The sequence below is a fragment of the Lepus europaeus genome, chromosome 8 (assembly GCF_033115175.1).
Source record: "Lepus europaeus isolate LE1 chromosome 8, mLepTim1.pri, whole genome shotgun sequence".
NCBI classification, from domain to species: domain Eukaryota; kingdom Metazoa; phylum Chordata; class Mammalia; order Lagomorpha; family Leporidae; genus Lepus; species Lepus europaeus.
This window is the reverse complement of record NC_084834.1, coordinates 94,161,901-94,179,011: the sequence shown is the minus strand read 5'-3', so window position 1 is coordinate 94,179,011 and position 17,111 is coordinate 94,161,901. Positions and strand designations below refer to the sequence as shown.

Here is a 17,111-nt window from a genome sequence, read left to right as displayed (position 1 = left end):
TGCTAATGTGCCTGGGAAAACAGCAGATGGCCCAAGTACTTGAGCACCCATCACCCCTGTGGGAGATGGGGATGAAGCTCCTGGCTTCAGCCTTGCCAAGCCATGACCATTGCAGCCATCTCTCTGTTACTCTGCATTTCAAATAAAAAATATTTAAATATTAAAAAAAGCCATTGCCAATGAAATGTGATTTGAGAACAGAAACCATGGCTGAATATATAATTCAATGAGAAAAACAAAGGCATTTGCAAAATTTTGTATATTTACAATAAATGTAGTTCCCGTTACTCCTCTGCAACACACTTTTTCAATCTTCTGAAATATTATTGAATCATCTAGGGCCTTCAAACAGGGGAATTCTGGGCTTCTAGCTTCAACAGATGTGGTGGAATGAAAAGGCCACGCCAAGATGGCCGCTGGCAAGCGAATCCACAGCAACAGATATTTAAGTTAGCAAATGAATTCAAATTCAAGGACAGCTTTCACAGTAGGGCCTCAATAGTAAAAAAAAAAAATTCTAGCTATGTTGTCTTCCTTTAAAAAAGATAGCCACAAGGTGTGCTGTCCCTTTGTGTGTGTCTTATAATGATCCAAATATTTATATATATAAATTTGCTTCACCTTTTAAAATGTGAAAGCATAAAGCCACTTCAAGATCTGGGATTTTATCATTTAACCAACTTCATATGAGATTATGCAACTGTCTGATGAAAGATTAGAAATTACAGGAGTTAAGCCTGAAACTCCTTCTACTTGATTTTCAAAAAATAATGAAAACAAGTTTGCTGTTTTTAGCTTATTTTTTTCACCTATCTTTTCAAGAGTCAAGCAACATGCAACATGTAACTTCAAATGAGCAATTACATGGCTAAACTGGACCTGCAGAGGTGCCTTTTAATGATGCAACTCATGACTATTTTAATTGAATAGTCTCTTCCAAATTTAATCCAAAATCCAATTAAGCAAGCATCTTAGTTCATGAAAGAGTAACTTTTAGTTCAACCAGCCATTTGCAAAATTCAGTTAAAACAGATAGGAAAAAGGAGAGACAGTCAGTTCTGATAGTCTTCCTACCCCATAGTGGAACAGTGACTTCTGGTGGCAAAAATAATACATGCATCTTGGAGGAAAAAGCGATGTTTAAGTTAACCTGGACTTTATTTTACCATAAATTCTCAGTCTCTTGGTGACCTCTGCATTCTAAGTGAACACTCTGTGAGTCTTCAAAACTGTATTTTTCTTAGGTAGAAGAGTTGAGCAAATGACAAACACCAAAAACGCCAGAAATTCATTGCTACAGTGCATGAGTAAGACATTAACCCTAATACGTAACAGTTCCTTTTCTTCTTGCAGGTTGAAAGCAAAGAATTCATATCAACAAAACTGCAAGTACTCCCCCCCCACACACACACAGCCTCATCATCCCTGGAAATTTTACTTGAAAAATGAAAACAGTCCCCCGTACCCAAACTCACTCGTCGTCCCAAGTGTCCCCCACCCCTCTATCTCAGAGAGGCCCTCAAATCCCTGCCTGAGCTCTTCTTCTCCTTGAAAATGGCTGAACCCCAGCTTTCTGCTAACGCAGACTCTGGGAAGCAGTGATGATGGCTCAATCAACTGGGTTCCTGCCACCTATGTGGGAGACCTGGCTTCGGTTCCTGCTTCCTGGCATTGCAGGCATTTGGGGAGTGAACCAACAGACGGGATTTCCCTTGATCTCTTCTCCCTATTCCACCTCCCAACCCCCATTTCTAAACGATAGCCGGATTCAAGTGAAAACTACTTAGCTATTATTCTCTGCTTTCTCTCCTACTGCCTGGAGTGATTACCCCCTCAGTTCTCTGCTTTCCTTTTCTGTATATTTATCTTCGAACACTGGCAAAGAGACAACACCTTTAAAAGAAAGCGGGCGAACCATCCAGAATTTTCTCCTGAGAATCTATTTCCAGAACATCCACTCAAGGAATCCTTTCCACTACAGATGAAAGGCAAGCTGAGGAAATACATTAGACAGAGGAAGTAAACATTGACACGGGGCCGTGCCTAGGTATTCTTATGCCTCAGACCAGCAGACTCGCGAGTCCAAAGGTCTCGCTCCTGTTCATGCCTTCTATCCCCAGCCAGTCGGACACCACGCAGGTCTGAAAGGTTTCCCGCCCCCCCCGCCTACCTTCACCGTGCACCACGGAGCTCTCAAATAACCCTGCAGCCGTCGCGGCCGCCTCCGCCTGCTCCTGCGCCTCCATTGCTGAGCTGTGCGCACCCTGCCACCGTCCCTGGGACACTGGGTCTTCGCCCGCACTGAAGGTTTTAAATGTGTGCCCGATTCCTCTCAGTGGTAGAGCACGTCCCTCCAACATGCACCGACAGGATTAAAATAACCCCACCCTGTCCTTAAATCAGACTAGATCCCATCAAGGGATGCAAGGTCCTTCCCGCCCCACCCCCCACCCCCGATCCAAGCAGGTCGTGGGACTCGCTCACAACTCCACCTCCAAAGCCAGGGGGTCTTCCCGGGATGGTGCGGCAGAACGACGCGGGGGTGGCGGCGGCGAAATTCACATGACCGAGGCTCTCAAAGAGCCCTGGCATCTTCCTTAGCTACCTGCCCTGAAGGTAAACCAGGAGCCACGCACGCCTCCCGAGTCCTCTCCCCCTCCAGGTCGCCGATCCGCGCCCGCACCGTCGGGAAGCCTGGAACCGGACCCCCGACGAGAAACAGCGTGGGAAAGAGAAACCGAACAGCCCCGGAGCCCCCCAGCTCTATCCCGGCCCTGGAGCCTGCCTTCCGCCGACGCACGCCTCTTTCCCACCGAGCGCGACGCGAGCGGGGCCACGGATCTGCACCGGCGCACGGCGCAGGGGCCGGAGAGAGGAGAGGGAACCCCGCTTTGAGCCCTCCAGAAACTTCTGGGACTCTCCGGTTACGCAACTTGAGGACCAGGTTCCAACAAGGGACCTCGCTCGGCCATCCGCGGGGCGCGCGGCGGAGGTTTGCCCGGGGGCCGGCCCCGCGCCTAGGCGCCCCAGGCGCTCGCTACCTGCCGCGGACTGGCAAGTGCGGGCGGAGGGAGCTCCGCGCCCGCCGGGCCCGTCCTCCCGGGAGGTTCCCACAGGAAAAGCGGGAACGCCAGGGGCTTGAGTCAGCGTGCGGGAAGTCGGCGGCCAGGGGCACCGCCTGGCCTTCCGAGAAAAGCAGCCCGGCTACGGCGCAGGGCCCCGGCGGACCCCGATGCCGGCGTGGGGGGTGCGCAAGGCGCCGCTTACCTTCCAGACTGTCCGGTGCCCGGCGGTGCGCCGTCGTCAGCTCCGCCCTCCCCTGACCTCAGGCGGCTGGGAAGGGGCAAGAGTGCGGCCGGGCCGCGCAGGGGAGCGCGCGACTGCCCGGGGGTCCAGCGGCGGCTCGCGCGGGGCTCGGCTCCAGAGCCGCTGAGGCTAGAGCGCCGCTCCGGCCGCTACGCGCGCGGGCGGCGGCCGAGTGCGCAGGGGCCGCGCTCGCTCGCTCGCTCGCAGGCTCGGCGCGCCAGCCGCCCCGGAACGCCGGGAGCCGGGCCACGCCCCCGCGGGAGGCCCCGCCCCGGCCCGCGCCCGTGCCGCGGTGCCCGCTGCGCCCCGCCCGGCCCTCCAGCTGGCGCCGCCCCGCAGGCCCGGAGCGTCGCGGGGCCGCGCGGGGGGACCCTGCCGCAGGCTGCAGAGCGGGGCTCCAGGACGCTTCGCCTGTGCCGCCGGGTTAAGCTCGGGGTCAAGTTCCCGACTCTAAGTGTCGAGCAGCCCCTTTTTAATTTAATTTAATTTAATTTTTTTGGCGGTCCCGTGCCCTTTAAAGGCGCTAATAACTAGCATCTGGGGACTCCTCGTGCCGTGTATGAGGGGCTTTCGCACGCAGCCCGGCTTCGTCCTCACCACAGTCTTAGCACAGAGAGAAATCGTTCCCCGTTGCCTAATGGACGGAACCCGAGGGCTGAGAAGTAACCGCTGCGCTCGGTGTCCCGAGCCGCTGGGGCCTCGGGGCTCCCGCGCTCCGCCGGCCCCACCCCGGGGACGCCCGCCGGCCCGCAGACCCGGGAGAGCCGGCCTCGCTCGCTGCGCGGTTCCCGCCGCCGTGAGCGCCCCCACCGCCGGCCGCCTCCCCAGCGCAGGAGCGGGAGGCGACCCCTCAACAGACAAAAATGGGTGCCAAGTCTTTGGATGGCGAACGTCACCTCACTGAAACGCAATGTGTAAAGTCCATGCGTAGCGTGTGTGAAAATGAGTCCCTCCGCGGCCACCTCCGTGTTCTTTCCTTTTTGAAATTAAAAAAAAAAATTTTTTTTTCACTGCCTACAAAACGGCAGAGCTACCCGATAGGCATTGGTGTGCGTTCCCAAGTGAAGCCCTGGGTGGCTTGATTTAATTTCCCATGGATTGTTTTCCAAAACTCGCTACTCCCCATGCCCCCACGGTGAGATTGCTTTAATTTACTTTAACAGCTGCAGTAATTGTGGGGTCCCTGATGAAATCTGCTGGTGTTTCCTCTTGAAAACCTAGGAGGTTGTTCCTCGGCAGGGTAGAATAGCAGTCACCCCCAACGGGCGGGTCTCTGGGCAGTTCTTAAACTTCCAAAGAGACTGACACCTATTTTAATCAACAACAAAAGTAATGCATTGTATTGTAAAATACATGTATATGCACACCAGGGGTCCTCAGAGAACTCCATGGGAAATGCACGCTAGCTTAGATTCCATTTTTCTACGAAATTTTCTATAGGTACCCTCCGATAAGCAGGGTGCTATTTTATTCCGAGGGTTTACACCGCTTCATTCCGAAGCTCTTTTCCTTGTTTCTGCTCTTCTGGTGGCATCTTCTACCTCTTACAGTGCGTTCGAGTTGTAATCTGCTCAGTTAATGATGATCACCATAGAAGTTTGGTCATTTTATTTTCCTGTATTAAGGGTAGAGGGATATAGTTTTCCAGGTTTTGTTGATGATGCAGTTGAGTTTGGAGGATGGTTCCTTCCATTTATATGAATATTCTTAAGCCACCACAGGGACAAAGGCAAAGCTGTTTTCATGAGACTCCCGTGGTGCACAGAAACAAGGGAGCCAGAGCCGTAGCTGCATGACTTCTCTGCATTTATTTCCTGAATGGTGACATTTAAAACGCTTTAAATAAAAATTAATTTTCTCTTAAAAAATAAAAAAGCAAGATGGCCATCCCAGTGAGTTTTTTTGTTTGTTTGTTTGTTTCCTTTTTTCCTCAAGATCATTTTATAGAAGTGGTTAACAAGCAGGCTAGTTTTAAAAATGGTCACACTGTGACCTTTGTGGCCCAGTGGGTTAAGCTGCCACTTGAGATGCTTGCATCCCATAGAGTAGTGCATGTTCAAATCCTGGCTGCTCTGCTTCCAACCCAGCTCCCTGCTGATGTACCTTAGAAGGCAGCAGAAGATGGCCCCTGTGCCCCTATGGGAAACCAGGATGGAGTTCCTGATTTCTGACGTTGACCTGGCCCAGATCTGGCTGTTGCAACCATTTGGGGAGTGAACCAGTGGGTGGAAGAGATCTCTCTCTTTCTGTCACTCTTTCAAATACAGGAATAAAACTTTAAAAGTGATTATACTGTATCTAAATGATTGAGTGTATTACATGAACCAAAGGAATTTTCTCCTATAGCTACACATATTTAGTTAACTTGACTACATTTTCCTCAACGTTCTTCATTACAGGAATTCCGCAGTCACTTTTTAGCATGCTCAAAGAAATCCTGGCACTTTCTTAATCTTAACCACCTCATCACATACACTTCTGATTATGTTTCTGCTAAGGGCGATATTTTTTAAAGAGAACTGGGGGGGAAAATCTTCTTTTGATACAAGGATGATAGTTTTTAACAGCTCCTTCATGCAAGGGCTCCTGGGGTGTTATCTGACAATTTTCAGCCATTTTTTTCTTAAAAATTGGAAAACAAACAAGTGAAGCCCCTGGGATTTATAGAAGCTCATCAGCTGTGTTCTCAGAGCACCTGAACACCTGAACAGTCCAGGGGGATGAGAACATGACATTGAAATAGAGACAGTCTGGGAACGTGCCTGGCATCTCAGCCTGGCCACCTGTTTGCTTGGCCTACCTGAAGTACTCAAACTCTGCAGTCAGCAAGATCCAAGTAATTTAAATTACCTTGGGGCCAGCTCCGTGGCGTAGTGGGTTAATAATCCTCCACCTGCAGTGCCAGCATCCCATGTGGGTGCTGGTTCTAGTCCCAGCTGCTCCTCTTCCAGTCCAGCTCTCTGCTATGGCCTGGGAAAGCAGTAGAAGATGGCCCAAGTCCTTGGACCCCTGCACCCACATGGGAGACCTGGAAAAAGCTCCTGGCTTCTGGCTTCAGATTGGCGCAGCTCCAGCAGTCATGGCCATTTGGGGTGTGAAACAAAGGAAGGAAGACCTTTCTCTCTCTCTCTCTCTCTCTCTCTGTCTCTCTCACTGTCTGTAACTCTACCTCTCAAATAAATAGATAAATAAATCTTTAAAAAATGTTTAAATTGCCTACTCCAAAATGACTGGTGTACCAGGAGACTTCAAGAAAGTTCATGATTTGAGACCAGCGTTGTGCCATAACAAGTTAAGCTGCTGCCTCTGACATTGGCAACCCTTATGGGCACCAGTTTGAGTCCCAGTTGCTCCACTTCCAATCCAGCTCCCTGCTAATACGTCTGGGAAAGCCAAGGATGATGGCCCAAGTGCTTGGACCCCTGCACCTACATGGGAGACCTGGATTAGATCTTGGCTCTCAGCTCTTGGCCTTGGCCTGGCCCAGCCCCAGCCCCAGCTGTTGTAGCCATTTGGAGAGTGAACCAGTGGATGGGAGATCTCTCTCTCTTTCTCTCTCTCTCCCTCTCCTTCTCCCTCTCCCTCTCTCCCTCTCTCACTGGAACTCTGCCTTTCAAATAAATCTTTAAAACAAAAAGTTCATGGAATGATGAAATTAAAATGTTTCAAATAAAATTAAAATAGAATTTCTTGAAAGATTAGTTTCATTTGATGCAAAAGAATTTTTGAAACCCACACATAAGTGTTTTCCATGAAATTTTGAACACTCCCTGAATGCATAGCTTTCAAAATTTTTGCACCAAAATTAACTGATCTTCTCATTTAGTTGTCCATGAATTTTTGAAGTACCCTCATATCTCAAAGGGCATTAATTTCTTTCCCCAAAGTGCAAATAAATCCTATCCAAATTAATAACTGAGCATAAGGCTGGCACTGCGGCTCACTAGGCTAATCCTCTGCCTTGCGGCGCCGGCACACCAGGTTCTAGTCCAGGTTGGGGTGCCGGATTCTGTCCCGGTTGCCCCTCTTCCAGGCCAGCTCTCTGCTATGGCCCGGGAGTGCAGTGGAGGATGGCCCAAGTCCTTGGGCCCTGCACCCACATGGGAGACCAGGAGAAGCACCTGGCTCCTGGCTTCGGATCAGCGCGGTGCGTCGGCCGTGGCAGCCAGCCGTTGGAGGGTGAACCAACGGCAAAAAGGAAGACCTTTCTCTCTGTCTCTCTCTCTCACTGTCCATTCTGCCTGTCAAAATAAATAAATAAATAAATAACTGAGCATATACTTCTGACTAAAAGAAAAAAAGGCCTGACTTGAGGGATGGCTGTATAGATGAGAAGAAGGAGACCTGAGGCACTGAGGACATTGGGGGATGAGAAGCTGAGCCTGAGCCAAGGAAAATGAGCTGGAGGAGGAGCCTACATGTTGTGGGTACGACTTGCCTTGATTGCGCTGCATTCTGTTGTTTAAACTTTATTTATTCATTGCTATTTGAAAGACAGTGACAGAGAAGGAGATCTTCCATCCATTGGTTGGCTCCCAAAAAGCCTGCAGTAGCAGAGCTGGGCCAGGCTATCCAGGTCACCCATGTGGATGGCAGGGACCCAAGCATTTGAGCTATCACCAGCTGCCTCCCAGGATGCACATTAGCAAGAAGCTGGATTGGAATCTGAGCAGTGATTCAAACCCAAGCACTCTGATCTGGGAGGCAGACATCCCAAGTGGTTTTTTTTTTTTTTTTTAAGATTTATTTATTTATTCAAAAGTCAGAGTTTACAGGGAGGGAGAGCCAGAGAGAGAGAGAGAGAGAGAGAGAGATCTTCCATCTGCTGGTTTACTCCCCAGATGGCCACAATGGCAAGGGCTGGGCCAAGTCAAAGCCAGGAGCCAGGAGCTGCTTCCAGGTCTCCCACATGGATGGCAAGGGCCCAAACACTTGGACCATCCTCTGCTGCTTTTCTCACGCCATTAGCAGGGAGCTGGATCAAAGTGGAGTAGCAGGGACATGAACCAGCGCCCATGTGGTATGGTGACATCGTAGGTGGTGGCTTTACCTGCTGTGCTACATTATTGGCCCCCCAAGTGGCATTTTAACTGTTGTGCCAAACGCCGGCCCCTGTGCTGCATTTGAGAAAGATAACTGCGGCTGCCATATAAAAGGGCACTGCAGACAGTCAGGGTTCAGTCATAATCCCTCAGGCCATGGAAGAAAACATGCAGAAAACTAGGCAGAGATGGTGGGAAGATAGAGGAATTCCTCATTATGTGTCTCTACCTGGGAGGCAGATATGCAAATGTGAACCTGCAGTAAGAAATACCGGGTGCACAATTATTATAATTAAAGTAACTGTATTTTGTCAGGAACGCTTTGCAGAAAATATGCCTTCCAGTGACCTGGCGGGGTTTCCTATTGTGTGCAAGTTTACCCTCATCGCTACACACAGCTCCGCGGTCCCAGCCCCATCTCCTCTCTCTACTCAGTCCTCCCCAGTGCCACCTGATGGACCCCCTTATGTGTATCTCTGGTCCTGAGAGGTATGTGGCAATTGCAGGGAGAGTTAAGTACTAACTCTCAGCCATTCCAGACTATTTGTTAGCTCGGTCTTTTTGACTTCACTTGTATTACACATTTTTGATGTTTGTTTTTAAATTATTTTTATTAGACATTTCGTTCTCATGAACAGCTACCCTTGGTATTCTTTTACTTCTATGCCTTGTCTTATATGATTTCTTTTTCCTTTAGCTAGAATGTTCTATATCCCCCTTTTGAAAAAAAAAAAAAAACTCCTTTAAGGCGTATTTATTTGCTTATTCACAATAAACCTAGGCAAGGGACATCCAAAGTGCACAGGATATAAAGTAGAACAAAAGTGGCTGGTGCTATGGTGTAGCAGGTAAAGCTGCCACCTACAGTGCCAGCATCCCATAGGGGCACCAGTTTGAGTACCAGCTGCTCCACTTCCCATTCAGCTCTCTGCTATGGGAAAGTAGTAGAAGATGGCCCAGGTCCTTTGGTCCCTGCACCCGAGTGGGAGACCCAGAAAGAGCTCCTGGCTCCCAGCTTCTGATGAGCCCAGCTCCAGCTGTTGTGGCCATTTGGGGAGTAAACCAGTGGATGCAAGATCTTTCTCATTCTCTTGTTCTCTCACTCTCTGCCTCTCTGCAACTCTGCCTTCCAAATAAATAAATAAATAAATCTTAAAAAACAAAAACAAAAACAAAAACAACTCAATAGCCACCACCACCCAACGTGTCCTGGTTGCTGGCCACCTGACTGCAGGACCTCTAGCAGCATGCATGGCTTGGGGAAAGGGGTGTAGGGATGGGGCATTGTGGTGCCCCCCAAGATGCAGCACAGGCTCTGATCTGACTTTTTAGACCCTGAGACCCCACAAGCCTGCTGAAGGTCAAGGAGGTCGAGGTGTTGCCAGTGACGCTCTTGGGATCCATCAGACAGGCAGGTGCAGGAGGCCAGGCCTGCCTCCAGTTGTGAAAAGAGAAGCAGTTAGCTCCTGAAACATAAATGAACTTTGAACCTAGAATGTTATGTTTAGAATTCTAAATAACATGCCAGTTAAAGTTAACCTGCCAATAAAATATAAAGGCATAGTAAGATGATATTAAGCCTCGGGCATACAAGTTTGCTGAAAATTTCTCATACAAGGATCCATACTGAAATATTTTTGAGGAAGTACTCAAATGAGAAAAGAAACAAAATTTCAAGTGTCCTTTGAGATTTCAGATCCAAGGGCACCGATTATCTTTTTTTTTTTTTTTTTAAATTTATTTGACAGGTAGAGTTATGGACAGTGAGAGAGAGAGAGAGAGAGAGAGAGAGAGAGAAAGGTCTTCCTTCCTTTGGTTCACCCCCCAAATGGCTGCTACAGCCTGCACTGCACTGGTCCGAAGCCAGGTGCTTCTCCCTGGTACCCATGCGGGTGCAGGGGCCCAAGCACTTGGGCCACAGCAGAGAGCTGGACTGGAAGAGGAGCAACTGGGACTAGAACCCAGCGCCCATATGGGATGCTGGTGCCACAGGCGGAGGATTAACCAAATGAGCCATGGTGCTAGCCTACCAATTATCTAAGTAAAGTTCATCTTAGCCTTAAAAAAAAATAAAAAGTAAATTGGGGCCAGTGCTGTAGTGCAGCAGGTTAACACCCTGGCCTGAAGCACCAGCATCCCATTTGGGTGCCAGTTCTAGTCCCAGCTGCTCCACTTCCGATCCAGCTCTCTGCCATGGCCTGGGAAAGCAGTAGAGGATGGCCCAAGTCCTTAGGCCCCTGCACCCACGTGGGAGACCACAAGAAGCTCCTGGCTCCTGGCTTCAGATTGGCACAGCTCCAGCAGTCACAGTCATTTGGGGAGTGAACCAGCAGATGGAAGACCTCTCTCTCTGTCTCTACCTCTCTCTGTAACTCTGTCTTTCAAAGAAATGAAATAAATCTTTTTAAAAAAAAAAAAAACTAGGATCAAAAAAAGAGAAAATGAAAATATATTGACTATAATTCAGATAAAATCCGAGAAAAGATTTTTTCATACCTTTGTTTTGGTAAATTTATTTATTGATTTCAAAGGCAGAATGACACACACATAGAGAGCGATGATCCATTTGCTGGTTCACTCCTTAAGTGCCCACAATAGTCAGGGTTGTGGCCGGCTAAACCCAGAAGCCTGGAACTTCATGCAGGTTTCCCACATGGGTGGCAGGGGCCCAAGCACTTGGGCAATAACCTGCTTCCCTCCTAGGCACATTAGCAGGAAGCTGGATTGGAAGCAGAAACGAGATTTGATCCTAGTTACTCTGAGAAGAGATGTGGGTGTCGTAAGTGGAGGTTTAACCCGCTGAACCATCACACCTGCCACCCCTAGAAAACACTAAAATATAATGGACGCTGAGGGAGGAATCAGAAAAGAGAAGGCAGCATGCTAATATCTCTATTGTGTTAGGAATATGATGGGTTTGACAGGTTTAGGAAATGGGGAGAAAATAAGTAAGTTTATGGTTGTATCAGTCAGTAGACAGCATGCCAATAATTTATCAGGGAAAATGTCACAGAAAGGTTACAAAGAGATACATCGTGGAGAGCTATTAAGAGAAGCCAAAGATAACGGTAACGAAGTTACCTACTCACAACAAATAAAGGCAGCGCTACGGCCTCTGAGCTTGGGAAGAACAAACTTGGAAGAGACCTCGTCCCAGAGGACCCCCCTTGGAGAGGGTGAGGCTGCAGCCCATAGACGGCAGAGGAATGCCCTGGAGTGCTGCAACGCAGAGGCAGAGGGCAACCTCAGGCTGGGAATGGCGAGCCGGACGTCAGCCACCAAGGGTGTGGGTGGAAGGCTGCTCCCCAGGAGCTGCTCTCGCTGGAACACGCGGATGCGGGAGGGGAAGCTCTTCCTAGCAATGTCCCTCGGGCGCCCTCTGCTGGGAAGGTCTAACATTGCACCAGCGGGCAAATGAGGGCCCTTCACAGGATCCAGGTAACAGAGGAGTAACAAAGACAAAGAAGGTGTGGAGCACTACACCGATAACTGACACAGGCCAGTTTTTCACCACTCGGTGCTATATTGTCAATACCCATCCGTGTTCTGTGAGTATGGTTACTGAATATTTTGCCTCAAATATGTTTTCTGATTTTTTTCTTTCATTATTTTTGGTCCATTTTATAGCACGATAAGTTGTAGAAAGCTAACAATAATTAAAACTATTTTATCTCCTGAGGCCAGTGCTATGGCGCAGCAGGTTAAGTCTCCTCCTGCAACTCTGGAATCCTGGCATCCTACGTAGGTGCTGGTTCAAGTCCTGGCTGCTCCTCTTCCGATCCAGCTCCCTGCTAATGGCAGCAGAAGATGGCGTAAGGGCTTGGGCCCCTGCACCAGTGTGGAAGACCTGGAAGAAGCTCCTGGCTCCTGGCTTTGGCCTGGCCCAGCTTGGGCCATTGTGGCCATTTGGGGAGTGAACCAGAGGCTGGAAGATCTCTCTCCTCTGTGCCTTTCCCTCTATCTTCTGTAACTCTGCCTTTCAAATAAATAAACCATTTTTAATGATTTATTTTATCCCAGAACAATGGAAATTAGTTGTGGCCAGTGGAGTACAATTGATTATTACCCTGCAGGTTTTTTTTTTTTTTTTTGTAAATTCATTTTCTCATTCCTTATTGTCTAGATGAGAGATTGTTTAAATTCTCCTTTTAAAAGTTCTTATTTATTTTCTTTCATTTTGTTTGAAAGACAGAGAGAGAGAGAGAGAGAGATTGACAAATGAGACAAACAGAGATCTCTCTGCTGGTTCACTCCCCAGATGCCTGCAACAGCCAGGTCTGGGCCAGGCTGAAGCTAGGAGTCTGGGACTGAGTATGGGTCGCCCTGTTGGCGGGAGGAGTCCAAGTACTTGAAGCATCAGCTGCTGCCTTCCAGGGTGCACAACAGCAGGAAGCCGGGTCAGAAGCAGAGTAGCTAGAACCTGGACCAGACACTCCAGGATAGGATGTGGGAGTCCCCAGTCACAGCTTAACTGCTGCCCCCAGTGTCTACCCCTGGATTCTCTTTCGATCAAGATCTGACGTCTTACTCCCTTATTAATTAGAGGTAAATAAAATCTCTGAAGTATGTTCATTTTATATTTGTGTGAGAGCTCTGATTTTTCCTGTTGAGGCAGTTATTCCTGGGGTGGGGCCTTTGGCACAGCTGACATCACTCGCTGTGCCTGCGACCATACCGGAGCGCCCACTCCGAGTTCCAGCTCTTCCACTTGTGATCCAGCTTCCTGCTGATGTGCACCTGGGGAGGCAGCAGGAGATGCCTCAAGTACTTGGGTCCCTACCACCCACATGGGAGACCTGCATGGAGTTCTGAGCTCCTGGCTTCAGCCTGGCCCGATCCAGGCTGTTGGCAGGCATGTGGGGAGTGAACCAGCAGATCTCCCCCTCCTCTGTCTCTCTTTATCTTCCTGCCTTTTAAATGAAATGAAAGCAAATAAATAAATGAAAAGTTAAATAAGGGCTTTCAAATATTGATAAATTAAGAAATAAGCCTTAAATAAGCCAGTCACAAAAAGACAAATATTGTATGATTCCACTTATATGAAGTACCTAAAGCTGACCAGTTCCTGAAGACAGAATGTAGAATGATGATTGACAGGCCCAAGGAGACAGGGCATTATTGCTTCTACAGAATTTCAGTTTGGGAAGATGGAAAAGTTCTAGCAATGGTACAATAATATGCATGTACTTCAGACCAATGAATTGGAGAATTAATCGTTAAAATGGCAAATTTTATGTTATGTATGTTTATCATAAAATTAAAAAGTTGTGCTTTTAAAAAATTTTTTTTTTTTTAAATTTTTTGACAGGCAGAGTGGATAGTGAGAGAGAGAGACAGAGAGAAAGGTCTTCCTTTTGCCATTGGTTCACCCTCCAATGGCCACTGCGGCCGGCTCATCGCGCTGATCTGAAGCCAGGAGCCAGGTGCTTCTCCTGGTCTCCCATGGGGTGTAGGGCCCAAGGACTTGGGCCATCCTCCACTGCCTTCCCGGGCCGTAGCAGAGAGCTGGCCTGGAAGAGGGGCAACCGGGATAGAATCTGGCGCCCCAACCGGGACTAGAACCCGGTGTGCTGCTGCCGCAAGGTGGAAGATTAGCCTGTTAAGCCACAGCGCCGGCCCAAAAAGTTGTGCTTTAACACCTACCATATTAATTGCCAGTCAAATTTAGATTCAGTCTTGCTGAATATTGTGGCCCAGATTTAAATGGCAAAGTGAAGCTCCAACAAGTTATATATGTGATAATGGAGAGAAGAAAGAAAATGGCTAACATTTATAAATATATAGTTTTTTGAAAGTTTTATTTATTTATTTATTTGAAGGTCAGAATTACATAGAGAGAGAAGGAGAGGCAGAGAGAGAGAGAGGTCTTCCATTTGCTGCTTCACTCCCCAACTGACCGCAATAGCTGGAGCTGTGCCAATCCAAAGCCAGGAGCCAGGAGCTTCTTCTGGGTCTCCCACATGGTGCAGGGGCCCAAGGACTTGGGCCATTTTCTACTGCTTTCCCAGACCATAGCAGAGCACTGGATCGGAAGTGGAGCAGCTGGGACTTGAATTGGTGCCCACTGCAGGCGGCAGCTTTACCTGCTACTCCACAGTGCCAGCCCCAGTAGAATGGTTTCCAGTTGCATCCTAATTTCCTGGCACTATTCGTAAGTGCTAGGCTAAACACCTGACCCCCAGTATAGGTCTGTGAATAGCATTAGGAGGGCAGATAAAGCTCAGAGATGAAGGTAGGCTTGCCTGTGGGAGACCCATCAATTCTAGGAAGACAGAGATCGGAGCTGCTCACTGCGAGAGCGCAGGGCCTACTCAAGGACCAAGCCTTGGGTTCAGAGAAGTTAGCTCCCAGCTCTGGACTGCAATATATTGGCAATAGCTTCCTTAACATTTCTGAGCCTCAGCTCCTCCTTTGTAAAACAGGACATTATAGGGATAAAAAGACCAAGTCTGTAAAGTGTGTGGCGTGTTACGGGCACCCAGACTCCTGACTGGGACCAGAGGAAGCGTGCCACCACAGTGAAGCTCCATCAGCGAAGGAAATGCAACCAAAACTCTCGATGAAAACTTCCCAAAATCTTCAGCTCCGCTCAGCAGGTCTGGGGCTTGGTGGAGTTCCAGGGGCTTTCCAGGCTCACATGGAATTAGTCTGTAGCACTTTTATGATAATTACGCCTACTAATAAAATGGGAGCGGAGAGATGGCACCTGTATGTTGGATATTCCCAGGAGTGGGGGTGGAGTGAGATGAATTACGCCCATCTGACTTTATTGTGTGAGATTAATGAGCTGGGAAAATCTCTGTGCCGAGGCGCTGGCACTGGGATCTCACTGATGCGCACACCAACCTTCCAAGGCTCCGGGACCAGGGTTCACCCCCATCTGATCATGATCCTTCCTCCTCCAACTGCTCTTCCCACACCCCTCTGCCCCGAGGCGCTGGCACTGGGATCTCACTGATGCACACACCAACCTTCCAAGGCTCCGGGACCAGGGTTCACCCCCATCTGATCATGATCCTTCCTCCTCCAACTGCTCTTCCCACACCCCTCTGCCCCTCTGCACCTTGCAGGCCAAGCTCCAGCCCCCAGCTGTCTTAAATGATGCAAAACATTCTTCCTGGTGCACTCACCTCCTATCAGTCTCCACCCCACCCTCCCGAGTGGTACTCTCCTTGTTTCCCTGAAGGGATCGACTGTCACCTCACCCAGCCCGTCGAATCCCACTTCTTCCAGGATAAATGTTTCAACTCCTTAGATGCCATTCAAGGCCCTTTTGGGGCCTGCACTGTTGTGTAGTAGGCTAAGCCTCTGCCTGAAGTGCCGGCATTCCATATGTGTGCCAGTTCTAGTCCCGGCTATTCCACTTCTGATCCAGCTCTCTGCTATGACCTGGGAAAGCAGTGGAAGATGGCCCAAGTCCTTGGGCCCCTGCACACATGTGGGAAACCCAGAAGAAGTTCTTGGCTCATGGCTTCAGATTGACATAGCTCCGGTGATTGTATTCATTTGGGGAGTGAACCGGTGTGGATGGAAGCCCCCTCTCTCTGCCTGTAATCCTGCCTCTCGAATAAATAAATAAATCTTTTTTTAAAAAAGGACCTTTTGACATATTATCTGTTACAACCAGTAGAGACCATTTACTCCCTGACCTATTAGATGATATTTTCACATTTCTACTTAAGCATTTTGCCTGGCTTCCTCCCTTTTCATTTCTTGCAATGATTTAAAAAAAATATCCAGCCATTAAAAATGTTTAAAATATTTATTTCTTTGAAAGGCAGAGATCTTACATCTGCTGGTTCACCCCTCAAATGGCTGCAACAGCTGGGAGCCCAAAACATCATTTGGGCCTCCCACATAGGCAGCAGGGATCTAAGCAGCTGAACCATCATCTGCTGCCTCCAAGGGAGCACATTAGCAGGAAGCCAGATCAGAAGCAGAGCTGGGATTCAAACCTAGTCACTCTGACAGTATGGGATATGGTAGTCCCAACTGGTGTCTGAATCCCTGTGTCAAATGCCTGCCCCACATTTCTCTGTTTCACACACACACACACACACACACACTTCCTGTCCAGACATCCTGCCAGTAAAATTACATCATAATTTTGTACAAATCAATATTAATATAAATGCTATTCCAAGTTGAGTCATGTAGTCTATAAGAAGTACTTCAAAGAGTTCATGGACAATAGAATTGAAAGAAAAGCATGTTCTGGTGCAGAACATTTTGAAATTCATACATACAAAGGGTCTCCAAAAAAGTTCATGAACAATATGTCCAATGAAAAATTATTGCAAGGATTTCAAACTTTTTTGTGTCAAAAATTCAATGTTCCATAGATGTTTTGAAGTGCCTTCACGTATTAGGACAACAAGTCTCCTGTTTCCACAAATTCTCAGTTAGATTTGCAAAACTCCAGCTGCACCATCATCTTCAGGTGCATTAGGTGGATTTGTTCTTGGCTCCCTTATGGGAGTAGGGCTGCCCACCTGGGACCTCCCCTCCCCTCTCACAAGAGATGACTTTTTTCCTAGTCCCTTGACATGCTCTTTTTTTTTTTTTTAAGTTTTATTTTATTCATTTGAAAGACATAGTTACAGAGAGAGAGAGAGAGAGAGAGAGAGAGAGAACTGCTGCCCCCAAGGGTGTGCACTGGCCAGAAGCGGGATTGGAGCAGAGGTGGGGCTTGACCCCAGGCACTACTATATATGGGATTCGGGTGTCCCAATCAGCGGCTTAAGCCACAGTGAACCCATGCTT

The 17,111-nt window shown here is 48.5% G+C and overlaps 1 protein-coding gene across 1 annotated transcript in view; it reads right to left on the bottom strand.

The window, feature by feature from the left end:
* Positions 1-3,372, bottom strand: part of AFF1 (ALF transcription elongation factor 1) — a 189,981-nt gene extending 186,609 nt beyond the window's left edge. The window contains exon 1 of the mRNA XM_062198546.1: positions 3,268-3,372. The gene's annotated coding sequence lies outside the window, so the exon portion shown is untranslated. The remainder of the gene's footprint in view (positions 1-3,267) is intronic.
* Between the last annotated feature and the right edge of the window lie 13,739 nt (positions 3,373-17,111).